The sequence below is a fragment of the Heterocephalus glaber genome, unplaced genomic scaffold, assembly GCF_053883595.1.
Source record: "Heterocephalus glaber isolate CG9 unplaced genomic scaffold, H.glaber_assembly_v1.0 deba00001572, whole genome shotgun sequence".
Lineage (NCBI taxonomy): Eukaryota > Metazoa > Chordata > Mammalia > Rodentia > Bathyergidae > Heterocephalus > Heterocephalus glaber.
The window spans coordinates 14,373,725-14,389,234 of record NW_028258357.1 but is presented as its reverse complement, the minus strand read 5'-3'; the positions used below and the strand labels follow the sequence as shown (position 1 = coordinate 14,389,234).

At 43.8% G+C, this 15,510-nt stretch overlaps 1 pseudogene; it reads left to right on the top strand.

Moving 5' to 3' along the window:
* The first annotated feature begins 853 nt into the window (after positions 1-853).
* Positions 854-1,864, top strand: LOC101709941 (RAD51-associated protein 1 pseudogene; annotated as a pseudogene).
* The last annotated feature ends 13,646 nt before the right edge of the window (positions 1,865-15,510 follow it).

Sequence of the window (15,510 nt, the reverse complement as noted above, 5' to 3'; positions counted from 1 at the left end):
GACATTCAAGACGCTTCGTCATTTGACTCAAACCTACTTTTTCCACCCCATCACCCACCATGCATTGAATTAAAAAATGATGTGTCTTCAGATGTTCTTTTCCGTGAATAAAGTAGCTGGAATTCGCTTCTAGGGCCCCCAAATGAAAATATACAGGTTCTTGACTCAAGCTGTGTCTGAGTTTTCAATCTGAGTCCTAGACGAGTACCAAATGCCAGCTAGCTGTGTGACCACTAGCAGCTCCTTGGGGCCCGCTCATCCTCATTAATACCATGAGGCAGAGCGGACTTTAGAATTAGCCTCCAGCATCAAAAGACATTGAGTAAGATGTTCAGACTCCCCAAGCCAGGTGCCATGGGCCGTGGCACCTTGCTGCATTACCCCAGTACAAGCTCTGGCCACTCAGTTGTGTCTGTCTGGAGCCATTCTCTCAGCCAGAGATGACATCAGACCTGGGAGAACTGACTCATACTGTCCAGACCCGACACAAGTCAGATTTGTACCGGAAAGCTCTTATTAGTAAGCAGTAGCAAGAAAACTTCCATCTGCTCTCCAAAACACCTTTTGCCTAGAAGGGTCTGTGCATGTAAAAATACTCTCTAGATTTCTTTTCATGGTAAATCCAATTAATTATCAAGATATCATCTTAGAGGCCAGGGATTTAGCTCAGTGGTTTCGCCACTTGCTGCGCAAGCTCAAGAACCCAAGTTCAATCCCCGGTACCAAAAAAAAAAAAGATATCATCTGGACGAATGGAATTAGATTAAGAAGTGCAACGGGAGTAGTGGGCAGACTTGTAATCGCAACACTTGGGAGGCTGAGCAGGAGGCTTTTGGTGAGTTCAAGGCCAGCCTGAACTGTACAGCAAGATCCTGTTTCAAATAAAAAGCCAAAGAGGAGGAGGAGAGCTTGAGAGCTGCAGATTCACACCGTGGATGGGAACCATGGTGTGGCCTGTGAGAAATAAGATACCAGTCAATTACTCACAGTTTGAGGATTCTGATAGTGATGATGATTTTATTTCTGCCACTGCACCTTTAAGCAAGAAATCCAGAATAACACCGAAAGAGTTAAAACAAGACAAACTGAAACCTAACTTGAAGAATGTCGAGAAAGAAGACATTCTATTACAAGAGAAAACCCCTAACAAAAGAATGGCTTTAGATAACAACATCTTCCAGAGAGGCTTAGAAGCTGCTCTTGCTTTATCAGTGAAGGACCATCCAGTGGGCATCAATGATGTGCAGAAGTCTCAAGATAAAAATTTGGACAAGGTAACTGAGGAAGGTGATGCCCAGGGTGTCCAAGGGAAAAGAAAAGCAGCATCTAAAGCTGCAGCTCAGCAGAGGAGGTTGGGCTCAGAAGGCAGAGATGGCAACAGTGCTGATGACACTGAGCCAGGCGTTTTGAGCGGTGAAGATTCTGAAAATGACTCTGATTTTGATGAGAGTGAAGATAATGAGGAAGACTTCACTATGAGAAAAAGTAAAGTAAAAGAAAATAGAAAGAAGTGAAGGCAAAAATCCCCAGTAGAAAAGAGAAGAAATCTAAATCCAAACGTAATGCTTTGGTGACTGCAGTAGACTCTTCTCCAGGTACAATCAAATCAGAATCCCAGTCCTCACAAAAGGAGGTTTCTTCTTCAGAGGCCACTCGGAGACCATTGCAGACCTGCAGTCCTTCAGCTGAATGCAGGAGACCAAAGTGGGTCCCACCAGCAGCATCTGGAAGTGGCAGCAATGACAGCAGCCCACTGGAAGGCATGGCCATTAAGTCCCCCAGTCAGAGTCTCCGCCCTGGCTTATTCAGATTGACACGAGTTAAACCTCTGCATCCAAATGCCACTAGTAGCCAAGTGTGGTGACAAAGAAATGTTTGGAAGAATTTGATTTGTATTTATAGTTGAGGAAGGTATTGTAATATAGGGGAATCCTTTAACATGTCATATAAATGATCTTTCCCATTTTAAGGTTATCTCCTCTGAAAAGCTCTTCAGGACTTCGGGGAGGTCTCATTTCATTCCTTCTGAAGAGCAATTTTCTTATGGATCATAAGTCATTGCCATTAAGTGGTGCCAGTGTGACATGGAGAAGTCCGTGTCTTCTCGTGGCATGATGTTCCTTCCTAGCTGTCTATTTATGGCCACTGTCATTTCTTTCAGGAGGCATTTTTGAAATCTGATAAGCTATTTAAGCTACACTGTCAATTTTATCGTTTTGTATTTTGTCCAAATCTTACAGTGAGAGTTAGAACTATTTTACATATTTAAATGGTTACTGTACTATGGATTGTATACCCTACTTGGAAATTAGATGGTTACTGTATACCAAACAGAATTTAATGACATTTTACAAATTCATCACTGTCAAAAGTCTTAAATAAAAGCGAGAAAGTTTTGAAATGATCTTTTCTTTGATATCATTGCATCCACTCGTCTCTAATTGTCTGCGGTTCCTGATAAAAGAAGAGTTCTACAAAGAATGTTAGTCTTTCTGTTGCAGACACAACCAAAGGGAAGCTGTTTCTTAAAGTAGTCACTTTATATTAAGCCAACACTTTAAAGACTGGCTGTCAAATATGTAGTTATCTTTCTTACAGTATTAGATAACAGAGCTTTTTAGGAAACTTCCATTGGAATTATGAATAAAAATAGTAATGCATATTTTCTATTTATGGTGAGAATTTCAACCTGCCTCTGATCACTTTTTAGTAAAGAAAAAAAAATCAATTGTTGACCTTAAAAAAATGTATAATCCTCGGTTCTTCCTTTATGGAAATAAGTGTTAACATGAAATTAGTAATTTTGAATTATGATTAAAAGCACTTGCCTGTTGCTATTGTGAAAAAAAAAAAGCCAAAGAAAAGAGCAAGAAGGGCTCCTGATCCAGCAGGTAGTTTCCAAGCTGCGACCGGGCCTGATGCATTCCCTTTTGCTCACGAGTCTGTTAGGAGGATTGGATTGCAGGCAACAGAAACTGGCCTTGGCTACATAGACCACTCCATCAGAAGTGGCCTCCGCAGGTATCACCATCACACGGCCCTGCTTACTTCTTGCACAGCACTTGTGTAGCCTGTAAGTACCTTGCTTACTTTGTCATCAGTCTTCCTGGTTGCACTGCGGACTCCATGCATGGAGCCAGAGATACTGTCACCCTTGTTTGTTGCTCTGTCGCCAGAACTTAGGACAGTGCCCAGATCATACGGTAGGCTCAGAAATATTTGTGGATAGAAAAAGAAGAACTGAATATTTAAGCCCTGGGAGTGGCTGGAGACAGGGAGAGTCCATAGCAGGTGCATCTAATCCTCCTTTTTAGGCATCTCCATGCCATAACTTAACTCTGGCTGCATTTGTCTCTCGGTTTCTGCTCCAGGTTCACACACTGGAAGAAGAGAGAACCAGCTGGACCAGATGAGGATCACATGCCCGGTATGGAGGTCAGGACTTTGGAATCTTGAGGTAGGCGGTGGAGCGGCGCCTCACAGGGAACGAAGGAGGGTAGCTCCTCAGAGAAATGTCTCCAAGGCACACACTTCAGGGGTTCCACATTGGGATTGCTCTTCTTAGAGAACTGTCAGTTGGATCTAGCAATTCTGCGCTCCAGAGAAATCTCCATTAAAACTTGTCTACCCATCTTCCATTTGCTAGTCTCCATGGCTTCCATCTCGGTGGGTTTACCACGTAAAAGTCTCACCTGTTTAAAGGACACAGGCATGCTCAAGCCTGCAGACCGGATCTATGTTCTCCCCACCTAGCTATCCTAGGATATCTTTCTATACATTTGTTTCTTGTTTTTAGCTCATGAATAAAACATACACCCACTTTACATTTGAAGAATATATGCTTTCACTTAACCCAAATTCCTTGTTTTCTCTAAACCTACATTTGGATTACTTTGTTGTGGCTGACACTGCTCATTGCCTACCCAACAGCTACTCTGGGCTGCAATTCACTTTGCCTGGGGGCTGCATCATCACAAAGCCTTTTCTTACTCCTTTGCTTATGCTTAGGCTAGAGGAGAGTTGTATGAAAAATAATGCAAAGTATACTAAGGCATTCTGGAAGGCTTTTTCCTCCCCAGTGAGAGTGTCATATGCAGAGAAAGGATTTTGTACTTTTGCCTCCTTCTTTTTTCTTTTCTAATGGGATTCCCAACATATAAGGCTATGGTATTTGGAGCTGTGGCAACCATTTTGTAAATATGAGGTAAGAAATACAAGGACAAAAGCAAGTTTGAAAAAGATGGTCAGGTGGAAGAACATAAAGATCTGGGTCCTAGAGCACATTTTGAAGCATGGAAATCAACTCTGGATTTTAAGTAAATGAGAAACATTTATATGTCCTGGTCACTCTTTGTTGAATTTATCTTTCTGGTAGTCCTGTGAAGAACAACTCCTTCATCTTAGCTCTGACTCCTTGGCTTTAGCACACTTGAGATACTCCTACTGCTGGGTAGTAAGTGTTCAATGTGAGCCTAGGTCTGAGGAAGACTGAAGATTCACTGGGCTTCATGACAAACACCGAAATCTACTTCTTAGGGAATGAGCATCATGAATATGTGAAGGAATACTGACTAGTCACATAAACAGTTCATAGATATTTATTAATATATTACTTAACTTTTTAAAAGCTCACATTAGAATGTAGTGAACCCCTGATCTAGTGTGATTTTAGGATTTTTTTTTAAGGTTTTCTTTGGTGGGTTTTTCTTATGTGTTTGTTTTCTGCACTTCTGGGATTGAACCCAGGGTCCTTGTCACTGAGATGCCTCTCTAACCCATTTTTTGTTTTTTCTTATTTTTTAATTTTATTTTTAAATTTTGCTTTGATATGGCCTTGTTAAGTTGCTAAATTGCCCGAGTGGGGTTTAAACATGTGATCTTCCTGCCTCAGCCTCCCAGAGTGCTGGAATCATAGGCATGAGCCACCATGCTCAGCTTGATTTTAGAATTTCTATACGGAAGAGCATTAGGATTGGCATCTAAGGGGGATGTGGTGAACCCACATTGTCACTGCGCTTTGGAAACTGAGAAGCAGGCAACAGTCTCACGAAGGAGTGGGGAAAAAGCACCAGCATCCCCCCTCCCCCCGCCACTGCCTTTGCTTTTGTCCTATAAACAAGCTCCCTAAGCCTTTCCCAGCCCTTCTGGAAATCAAGGCTTCAACCCTGAAGGAACCGCACGCTTGCCCAGAGTGGGAGCCCGGTGGATGATGTGGTGTCACTTCACCTTGCAAGACAGGATTGTCGCTAATGCTCAACATGAAAAGTTTGAGGCTCAGAGGGTTTCAGTGACTGCACGAAACACAGCTAAGCAGCGGTGCCAGCTCTATGACCTTGGCCTCCTGGTCATTACCCTTCCTGCTCCATCAAGCTGCTCTCAGTATGGAGATGGGCACTTTGAGATGTGTGGCCAAGATGCACTGTTTCTTCATCAAAAGGAGCCTTTTTGGGAGTGTAAGCCTTTTTCTACCAGAGAAGAGGAACGGAGAACTGGAGAGTTTGGGGTGGGTCACCCAATGGCTCAATGAATCTGGAAGGTGGTCCCCCCTGTGTCCCCAGCTCTAGGTTGTGACCATGTGTTTATCCAGAAGGCCACCTGCCCGCTGTCCCACATTTGCCTGTGTGACACTGCCCAGTCTGGACCAACCCCAGAAGGAAGAACTTTCAGTCTTGGAGTGGAAAGGAGAAGAGGTAGGCTTGTCCTTCATGTCTCTCTGTTGGACAGTTTGGAGGAGAATAACTCCGGTTTCTTTGGATGGGATCTCAAAAACAGGGTCCTGTATGCAAAGAAAGGCAAGCATGTCTTCAGTCACAGGCTGCAGAGTCTAGAGTGGAAGGTGTCAGGTCAAAGGCAGTCCTGGGTTTTCCAAGCCCAAGGAGAAGCCAAGCTCTACAAGAGACATGGAAAGTTAGAACAGGGCCAGACTAGAGGAAAGAGGACACAAAGCAAGAGGAAAAACTCGTGTCGACAGACTAATGACTGAAAAGGTTTATACATAAAGTGAAAAGAGGAGATTCTGACTTTTCACTCAGGACCAGGGTAGTGATGTAATCAGCGCAAATGAGACACAGTGGTCCGGTAAGCATGCCAAGAATGAGGCTGGAGAGGCTTGGGTTATTCCGGGTTGCCATGGTTCTCAGCCAAAAGTAATAGAGCCAGTCAGGGAGGGAAGCAGCCTTATGCCCCAAGGATGTCATTTCATACTCTGAGGGCCAGGACAAAGGAGTCTTGTTCATTCCCTTACCTTGTTGGCCAATGTGTCAAACTAGTAGAGTGTAGCATTTAAGAGTTTAAAATCTGGAGTCAGACAGACTGGAGTTCAAACCTGGCCCCACCATTTACTTGCTGTGTGATGTTGAGCAAGTGACTTAACCTCTCTACACCTCAGTTTTCGCCTCTAGGCTAATTGGAGCATCTAATTGGTAAAGTGGTTGTAAGAATTAAGTGAGAGGTGATCTAAAAGGTGCTTAACCTAATACCTGACCTATAGTCATAGCTCAATCTTTACCTATTTTTATAAGTAAATATTGGCAAAAGCAAAGAGAGAATAAGCAAAGTAGGAGATTAGTCAACACATTTTATGTGCACTATAAAAAATGTGTTGGATGAATGAAGAGGGAAGAAGCAAAGACTAGGGACAGGGGCTGGACTATCTGTCAGAGGGAGGAAGGCAGATGGAGCTTTCTCACACACTTTCACCAAGCAAGCATTCGGTATGCATTAGGTCAGAGCTGGGTGAGAAAGTCTGAACCCCTACATAACCACCTTGAAAATAAAGGATGCTATATAGGACACAGATTTTCAAATACATGCTCATGCTTGAAGATAATTTCTTTCTTTTAAAAAGCAACAACTGTAATATCTGAAAGTATAATCCCAGAAAGGCTGTGCCACTAACCATGTGTTCTAAGGTAAGTTATTAAAACCCTCACCCCAGGGCCAGGGATGTAGCTCCATGGCACAGCGCCTGCCTGGCAAGCACAAGGCCCTGAGTTTGGTCCCCCGTACCCCCCAAAAAAATCCATCACACATTTTCCTCATCAACCATAAAGTGAGTTACAGTAATCATACCAACTTCATATGGTTGAATGTTTTCATAATTGAATATTTATCAATTAGTATGTATAGAGCTATTAGAAAAGTGGCAGGCAGAGTATTAACTCCATTTATACAATACCACCAACCAATCCCTATGTGTTACAAACCTTACCAGTCTACCCGATAGCTTCCCACCTAGTAACAGGCACTTTTCATATTTTGTGCATATTCTTCTGATCTTTTCCATTCACATACAGTAGCACCCTTTATTCACTGGGAATTTATCCCAGAACTCCCAGTGGAGGCTGACATTGCAGACAGGACTATCTATATGTACATGCACCAACAATAAAGTTTAATTTATGAACTAGGCACAGTAAGAAATTGACAACAATAACTAATAATAAAGAACAATTATACGGTATTATAAATTATGTGAACACAATCTATATATATGATATCATATATATATAAGATATATTATATGTAAGATATATATATATATCTTAAGGTACTATGCTCTTTTTCTTGCAATGATGTGAGATGATACAGTGCCCAGGTGATGAGACAAAATGAGGGAATGACATGAATGATGTAGAGGTCATTATATGATGTTAGGCTACTGCATGCAGATTCCTTGGACACAAGGACTGTGACAGTCAGTCTGGGAACAGAGAAAGCTACTAAGTGATTCAGATACAGTGTGGATTGCAGAGTGTTAATCACATCCTGGGTAGGATGGATGGGAATTGTGCAAGATTTCATTACCCTATTCGGATGGTGGGCAGTTTAAACCCATGAATTGTTTACTTCCAGAATTTTCCATTTCATATTTTCTGACCATTGCTAGCTGTGGGTGACTGAAACTATAGAAAGCAAAACTTTGGATGGGAGGGAGGAGAGACTGCAGTGTACTCAAATAAATATCACTTTCTTCTTTCAGAAGGGATCAGTCTGTAACATTTTCTGATGAGCTGCTTTTTAACCTAGCTCCACACGGTGGAGATTTTCCCATTTGTTAGGCTCCATTAACTTCCGGGCCATGGTCATCATCACTGGTGAAGACCATGGCTGGCCACTGCTTCCCATTTCCTGTTCTTTCTCTTTCCCAGCTGAGTGGGCTCAGTCACCGGCAGCCCTCTTCCTGGTTCTCCAGGTCTATGGACCCCTCAAAGCAGTGCAGCTGCACTGTCTTGATCTCAAAAGAGGCTCAGTAGGAGAAGTGCAGCTCCTTTTTACTGTGTATCTCTCCAATTTCTGAAGTAGCATCAACTAAGGCTGTGCTTGTTTAACAAACTTTTCCAAAGGATTAAAAATAAGGTGAATTAAAATATGAGATGGAAAAAAAGCAGAAAGTAAAACCTTAAATACATTGCCAATTCAGTTTGAGTTCAAGTGGGTGGGTAAAAAAATTGTCTCATCGACAGGAAGTCTCTACATTGGCACTTCCTCCTACCCAATTCCAGGCTAGAAAAGAAACTTTTCCCTAGTTTCCCTCTGCCATGTCCACACCATTACGCAGGCAAACTGGTAATCTTTAGGCAAAAGTCCACTTTGAGAGGTAGTTTGTCCAACAAGATGAATGAGCTGTCATCACTTGAAAGCCAGGACATTCTGTGTAGATTGCTGGCTTCTCTTGAATGATGAAAAGCTCTCGTGACACTGAGCCTACATTTCTGCAGGGCAATGATTTTGAAGCTGAGTAATCTTGCTCCACATAAGTGGAAGGAACATGTGTCTGCCAGGTGGCCTTGGACTCCACTGGTCTCTAGCATACGACACTGAGGGCATAGCTTGTTTATTTACCTGCCTGGCTCCTATAGGAGTTTTAGTCCAAGTCAGGAAAACAATGTTTATGCACTCAGCTCCCCACAGTCACACAGGACCCGCTCTCCAGTCTTCCTTTCTACCAGACAGCTGACACCTTCTGGGTGATCTCATGTCCATGAGGCTTGTCCACAGCCCACCTGAGGCCAAGGCCAGGTGGGTAAAAACAGCTGGTAGACCCAAGGAACCTGAAGATGTCACACCAGGATGGAGAGGTGGGATTAGGCCACTACTTGAAAATGGAGTAAAATCATAGGCGACACGTGAGGAGGGAGGCCAGGCGAACATAGAGCTGATAAAGCCAAGGCTGGGAGGTTCGTGGAGACAGGGTAGAGGGCAAAGTGTGGCTCTGCTCATCCAAGGCTGAAGAATGGGACAGGGCTTGGAAAGGAAGGCTTTGATGATTTTATATGAAAGCCACAGCTCTCAGGCTAATTGCAAGGCTTCAGATCACAGATGTTTAGCCTTTCTGCTATCTTATGAAAGACTCCATCCAAGTCTGCGAACTCTTCTGCTTTACTTCCGGCCTCGCCTTGATTCTGCAAGATCTCAGTTTGAACTTGTCTGTTGTGTTGTTTCCTGATGTTATCTCCCAACACCTGCGCTCCACACATCCACCTTCACTGGTCGGATTACCACTTCTGCACCCAACGCCTGGCCACCAAGTGCTGCTGAGCCAACCAGTGCCTGCTCAACACTCAGCGCCACCAAGCCTCTTCCTACATGAAGATGAAGACCTCAAAATGCCTCCTCTACCCTGGCTCCAACTGGGCATCATTGTACCCATCTTATTTCTGTCCCTCTCATCTGAGAAGATCCTTGCTCCTATCTTGGGGGCCATCTTCTGTTATCTCTTCTAGGACTTTGCTTTTTCAATAATCCTTTCTGCCTCTTGCATCTTCAGCTTTTCCCCCTCTGGTAGTACTCAGTCCCCAAACATCTTCACATTTCTCCCATCTTGAAAGAAAAGTGCCCAAGAACTTGGGTGAAAATGACCACAAGTGATAACATTCAAGGTACTAAGGAAGGAAGGAAGGAGAGAAATCAGCAAGATAAAGAAAAGGAGCTGCAAGAAGGCACAATTCCACCAGCTCGGGATCTTGGAAAGAAAAAGCCGACGGGAACAAAGTCAGAGGGACAGAGGACCTGGGGAACTGGATGCACTTTTCACATCATGCACGAAAACCCACACGATGCCCTTCTTGTTACAGGGCTAGCAGTTCACATGCAGTATTTCTTCCGATTCTTACTTCAGGCCAGGGAGATGACAGAGGGGAGACCAGCTGGGTGAGGAGGAATTTGAGGGCTCCAGAAAGTGCTGGCACCAAGCCAGGGTGGGGCATGACCTGTACACCAAGAAAGAAGGGGAAAGCAGTCCCCAGTGGCTGCAGCCCCAGGCTGGACAGGAGAGTGTATATTGCCTGGCAGGAGAGAGTGTTTTCCTTTAAGGAATCCTCCAGAAACAGGTTGCTTCAGACAAGGAGCACCTTAGGAATAAACTCAACTCAAGGATGGGCACCACTGAAGGAGGAAAGTGACACTAGAAGCAAAGCAATCTGTGTGAAAACAAAGGGAAAAACAGTCCTCAGTGTGCCAGTTAGAAAGACCAGGGAAACAGCCACCAGAGAAAAGCTGAGACAAAAGGACAATGGGAGACGTCACACAAAGACCTCCATCCAAGAAGAACAGGTGTTCCCTGGAAAGGGCTCTGGTGGAGGCCAGTAGGCTTAGCCCTGCAGACAGGCCTTCCCCAGGCCTTTGACAGCTGGGGGTCCAGAGCCTCCCCACAGCCCTGTTTGCTTCACCTCCACAGTCCCACAGCCCAGACCCCTGTGCAGGTGCTGGGATCAGATGTGACAGTGCACGGGAAAATGCTTTGGGAGGGGACTCCAGCGAGCCAGCGTACCCGGGATTATAGGATGAGTGGGCTGGGCTTGAGGATGGTATACCCAGAGCCCACACCAGGCAGAAATGAAACTGAAGGCAGGGGAGAAAAAAAGGAACCACTTTTTAAAGGTGCAGGAGGCAACTGCCATCAGCATGAATAATGCCAACCCCGAGTTTTCAGACTTAACCCTGGCAGGGGATTCTCCACTGAGGTTTCCCCCTCCGCTGCTTCCATGGATCAACATTAGATTTTCTTCAAAGATGACAGAGTTCTTACAAGATGGGCTCTCCCTCTTATGAACAGGGAAAGGATGACCAGTGATTACAAGTCATCTGCCTGCCTAGGGAAGAGGCTGTATGGGGCGAGGAACAGAGTACAGGCTGGACCCTGGCTGATCTGGGTTTAAATATGCCCCTTGGTGGCCATGGGTGCTGAACTCATAGCGAGGCTGCTCTGTGCCTCTGAAATGGTAGGGACCATGTTGATCTCAAAGCGTGAACTTGGACAACGGGAGGAAAGCTCCTCAGAGTGCTCAGTCTAATAGTCCCTGGGGTGCTGGGTAGTGAAGAATGAGGCTCTAAGATGAGCAGATTTTTTTTTGAACCAGTTGGATTTATGTCTGAAAAGAAGCGATCAGAAGGCAATCATACATCTGAAGCAATGGTTCTCAGCTGGGGATGATTTTTGTCCCCTTCCCCTGGCCCAAGGGGGCATTGGACAGAGTCTGGGGACATTTTTATTTGTCACAATTGGAGTTGGGGGTGCTTGTGGGATTTGAAAGGTAGACTGCATACAGGCTACTAGACATCCTACAATGCACGGCCCAGCCTCCTACAAAACACAGTGCCAAAGTAGAAAGCCCATGATCTGGTCTGGAGCTGGGTGTTTGTTCCTTCCGTGCAGAACCACTGCACGTGAAAAGTGTTCATGAAGCAGTCAGTGAGGAGAAATATTGGTTGGTGACTCCAATGTTAGTTTAAGACCATTAACAATTGTTATCTGAAGCTGCAGTATATAGATATTCATATGTTTATTGGTCACAGAGGACACCAAGTTTGGTGGATGTACTAACATATTAAAGAGGAAAACCATGTCCTAAATCCCCTCCACAAGCAAGAGAAGTAGTTTTGCAAAAGCAGAATAAAATCTTTATTGGGGAAAACCTACAAAGCTTAAAGGTCACGGAAATAACCCAAAGGTCATACTAAGGACTAAAATTTAACTATGATCAAACTAGAAGGTATGAAGATTGAAATGGGACCTTTTAACATTCCTTAGACTGAGCAAAGCCATTTTGACACCTCAGTGTGGGACTTTGCATTTTAAAAAGATATGGATGGAGAAATCGCAGAAAGTCTTAACAATAGGTAGCAAAAAGCACATTCTGAAAATGAGCAAAAGAAATTTGGGTTATTTAACATGGAAAAGAGAAGATATGTGTGTCTGGATTTGAACATAAGGAAGATTATCAGAAGAAGAAAGATGGCTGGCTATTTTCCATCTCCACGGAGGAGCAAATTAATTCTAGGAAATGGGCTGAGATTGCAGTGTGAGGGAGGTTATGAATACTAAGCATTCCTAATTGAACCTTGGAACAGGCTTCAGAGAAAGACAGTTGGATTCTCTTAGTCATCTTTGCTAAAAATACCCTATGTATTGACCTGCCAACAGGCAGGGAACTGGACCTGATGACTTATTGGGCCATCTCACTCTATCATTCTTGCTGATGTCTTCCCAAGGCCTGGGTAATTAGCCGATGAATGGTACAGTCGTTTGGCCTATATAACTAGTTTCTCAAATAACCTACTTGATGGATTTTCATCTATTGGTTTATTAAACGGACTGGTGGTTTTAGGGTCTAGTTGACATAGCTTATGATTTTATAACATTTTACTTGACCCAACATGGCCACGAACCTATAAATTATATTATGCTTGTGGGTTGTAGAGTTGGCTCTGTATTGATCACACTGTTAAATAGCTCAGTTTTATGAGCCGGTTGATATGCTCCACACCTGCTCTAATATGAACTGGTGATTCAGACCAGAGCAAACAAGGTGAGGAAATGACCTAGCCTTTCAATTTACTCCAAGGGCTTGCTCTTTGCATCAAGAGGGTATTATTATATTAATGTTAAAGCCAAACATCTGAGCCCGAATGTGGTGGATGGGGAGTTGGAAAAGGAGACGTGAGGCTGCTGCTTCTGGCATTGTACAGAGAATAATGCATCCCATTTGCAAGTGAATTTACTGAACTATAGACTGAGAAGGATTCAGTCCACTGGAACCTTCTGTCCTGTACCGTAGGGAGGATTGAGCCTGTGTGCTTCTGTGGGCTCTTTTGTGCATATACCTTAACTTTTTATGCTCACACTCTTAAGTGAAAGCAGAAACATAGGCTCACTATCCCTTAAGTATTTAACTTCCTTGGTAAAAAATGCTCCTCTGCAAATGTTCACATTATGAGCACCACTAATCACTAGTTCCCTGGAATTCTTAAAAGGTACATAAAGCCAGTAAAATCACTGATACAAATACAAGACCATGCACATTCAAAGGTAAATAGACCTATTGAAGCTGAATTGTATTCAGTGCCCTCTTATCTGGCTTTGTCCCTGTGGCTGTATACCTGCTTGTCTTCTAACAGCCAACTCTCTGTCTTCCTTTCGTAGCCTCTGAGTTGTATCCAGACCCAAGATTGCCCCACTAATGACTATGCTTGCTATCTTTCCTTGTACCTAGGTGAGGTAAAGAATAAATTTTGACTAATGAGATATTTGGACAAAAGCAATATGTGTCATTCTGGGCCATGACCTTGAAGGGAAAGGATAATACCATCCACTTTTCCTTCTCCCTTTTGGAGGCAGACTTGATGGCAGGACATAATCAGCAATAGTCAATTACGAGGGGGAAGACCTTTGATAAGAATAATGCAGAACCATAATGGAAGAAACTTGTTTCCATTTTCATGGAACCACCACATTAACCTTGGACTATTTATGCTTTGGCTATTAAAGGACAGAAAAATAAACTTCTATTTGTTTAAACTATGATTATTTTGACCTTTGCTACGGTAACCAAACTGATATCCTAACCAAGATCTTAACCCTTGGACACCAGAACTTTTACTTTAGGTCCTTTTCATTCAGTAGAAAAGATATATGATGCTCTAGATAGATAGACAATACTCACGCACAAACACTTAAGAGATTTTTTAACTAAGAAATTAGTGAAGATCCCTTCAGAATTGGTTGTAAAGAATTCACTCCACACTCTGTACTGTGAGTATACATAGGTCATTTTATTATGTTTCCATATATAATGTATCAAAGGATACAGACTGAATGACAACGAGCCTCGAAGGGGAAGGTAAAGACCGTAGGCTAGGGGGCCAGACAGACTCATCAGGTGACCAGGAGCAAGGCACTTAACCTCCAAGTGTCCAGGGGCCCCACATACACAAGGGTACCATAACTGTTCCCACCTCATTGCCTTGAGGTGAGGGTTACATGAGATCTTACAGGGAAGCACTCAGAACCAGGACCTAGTGCTTGGCACAAACCAAACACTGAATGAATATTAGCTGCTGCTATTACTGTTAGATTCTCTTCACTCACTGTCAATGATCCTAGAGACCTGTGGAATCATTTTAGAATATTCTGATCTACTTGTATGTATCACACATGGTCGTATTCAAAACATTTCAGGGCCGGGGATTTAGCTCAGTGGTTCTGTGGGACTGCATAACCTTTGTTCCTTTTCTCCAGCCCCATTGTGATTAAATGTGAGTTAAGAGATAAAGATGCTTGTTAGTTTTGGGACACTAGATAAAAATCTGTAACAGACCTAAAGTCCCAAAGTAAACTACTCAATTCCTTGTTTGCCCGGAACTGATGTTCCGAGCACCACAATTTTTAGAACAAGCTGCAAATGTCTGCTGACCATCAATACGTGACAGTCGACCACTAACCTTTGTCCCCTTTTCTTTAATTCTATATGTTAACTCCCCCTCAACCCCCTATAAAAACAGCCTCGGACTCTGAGCTAGCTGCCTCTCTAAGCTATTTTGCTTTGGGAGTGCCGTCTGGCCAGACTAATAAAGGTCTGTTTTACTTTCCAACGTGTCCGGTGTGTTCCTTCTCAGGTGTTCTTCGCTGCAGTCAGCTCCTCGGAGCGTTTGGTAAGGCCCTTGGTCTTTCATTCTGAAGGCACCGCTGGGATCCCTGGGTGTGCTTCACTATAGTCAGCTCCTCGGAGCGTTTGGTAAGGCCCTCAGTCTTACATTTTGGAGGCCCCAGCGAGATCCCCGGGTAAGGGACCCCCGTTCAGCCAAGACTCTGTGGCGGGATCCAGCAGGAGACTCAGGCACAGACCTCAGAAAACCTCCGGAGGTTTGATTCCAAGACCCTGGAACCTCGTTGGAAGGGACCGGTTCCTGCTGTCCTGTCAGCTCCCTTGGCGGTGAAGGTGGCTGGACATTCTGCCTGGATACATCGCAACCATCTGAAAGCAGGACCCCCCATGGATGTCAAAAAGGACAAATGGAAGGTTATCAGCCAACCAGGCGACCAAAAGCTAAGACTGGAACGGGTTGGAGATGTTTCACCTTAATGATAATATTCTCTGGGACACTGGCAGTATTGCCCCCAAGAGGACTAGATCACACAAAAAAATGTATGGATTCAATTGGCAAACTCGCTTAACTTGTCTGAATTCTGCTTAAATGTTGATGTAAATTTCCATTATGTGCTGGGAAGCT